Genomic DNA, 2,068 nt, shown 5'->3' with positions numbered 1-2,068 from the left:
AACATATATGGATAACCAATTCTTAACTGTAAAACTAAGTGACATATTTCAACTAAAGAAATATATCTAATGTGAGAATTCAGGAGGGTGTAAACTAGATATTATAGATTATAATTTATTATATGTCTTTATAATAAACCTCTTGCCCTGGCGGTTTTAATTTACATTATTGTCGGAGAGTAATTTAAGGGTTGGTGTTCCGGGAGGTTCAGTTCCGATTACGACTTCTACTCTGTATCTTCACTTCTTACTGACATAATTGGTTATAATTATTTTTATTTAGAAACGATTTATAGTTTGTTTTTTCCAATTACCATTTTCTCACCGAAAACTTGATTGACAGTTTTGCTTTTTCTCTGTGGCAGATTGTGAGTTTTCGACGGTATCAAAACAATTTGCCACAGACCAAATGACTATTGGCGCTATTGTGAAAAGAGAAGCTGGTTGGCTCTGATAGGGCCCTATGTATTGTGTGCTCTTCAAGCATCTGGGCTTCTTCCTTCGGGAATCTATCGGGAGTCACTTCCCAGAAATTTATTTCCTGCTTTATCAGTGATTCATCAACACCAGACGAAGTATAAAGATGATACTTAAATCTTTTTGAAATCGAAAGAGGGTAAGCAGCGAACAATCCCACTTGATAATGAACACAATTCCACTAGGTAACGAACATAAACTCACTTGATAATGAACACAATCCAATTTAATAATGAATACAATTCCACTTGATAATAAACACAATCCCACTTGATAATGAACACAATCTCTCTAGATAATGAACATAATTACACTTGATAATGAACACATTCCACTTTATAATTAACACAATCCCACTTGATAATGAACACAATTTCTTCTGACAATGAACATAATTACATTTGATAAGGAACACAATCCCACTTTATAGTGAACTGAATCTCTCTTGATAATGAACACCTTCCACTTTATAATTAACACAAGCCCACTTGATAATGAATACAATCATACTTGATAATGATCAAATTCTCACTTGATAGCTGACTTAGAACTCTAATCCTCTCACTTTGAATACAACTCTAATCCTAACTCCTCATGTAAATAAACCCCGAAAATGTCTATAAGGAGCATCACGTTAATGTCTACAAGAATGAATACTGCCATTCTAGTAAGCGTGCGTTATAATTGTTATCTTTTTCCTTTTTTTAAGTCTATCATTCCATGTGCTCGTAAGTTATATATATATATAAATATCGTATGTTAAGTATCGGTGAAAGCCAAATGTCAAAAAAGAGAAGAAGGAATAAGATGTAACACGTGTGAACTGCTGTAACATACTATCCTTATTGGGTTTGGTACATCTCTTTATATACATGCGATCAGCTGATCTCAGTAAGCTGACATCAAAGTAACAGCTGACTAAGGATGTAACTTCCCCCCACCAGTTTACGAAAAATCCTCGTAAACTTCAACTATACGATAAATTAATATAAAATACAACAAAAATAACTATTTACAATAAAGCATATACAATAAAGAAAGCAAAAGATAGACACTCCTCATAATCACTTATTAAAAACTAAAAGTAAAGCAAAACAAAAATAAAATCATGAATTTATACAAATAAAAAAAAATGCAACGTAATTTATTCAGTACATCACCATAATCAAAGATTAATTAAAAAAAAAATTACCACTTAAGAAAACATAACACAACAGCTAAGTTGAGATGAACACTCCGGATTACTCTTGCGCAGGTGTTTCGGTTAGTGGGACTTTAAGTTGCTCAATATGAACGGTCCTGCGCTTTTTGGGTTCTCTAATACACTAAATAGTTACAATATTATGTTCTCATATTATTACCACCCTGAATGGTCCCTCGTATCGCTGTATCTCCTTACCCCTGTTTGATCCCAACTTTCTATGTCCAATTGTCCCAATTTTTGTCATTCCCTTCCTATCTGTGAGATTTAAATTCTCCTGAGCTACTCTCCTGGTTTTTTCTCTCTCCAATTTTCCCCGGACTTTTTCCCATGGCTTTTTCCTAGCGACATGATTGTTGCTTATCTCATCACCGTCCGCCGCCGTGCCCT

The sequence above is a fragment of the Halyomorpha halys genome, unplaced genomic scaffold (genome assembly GCF_000696795.3).
Source record: "Halyomorpha halys isolate HHAL.00 unplaced genomic scaffold, Hhal_1.1 Scaffold57.1, whole genome shotgun sequence".
In the NCBI taxonomy this organism is placed as follows: Eukaryota; Metazoa; Arthropoda; class Insecta; order Hemiptera; family Pentatomidae; genus Halyomorpha; species Halyomorpha halys.
This window is presented reverse-complemented; position numbering follows the sequence as displayed.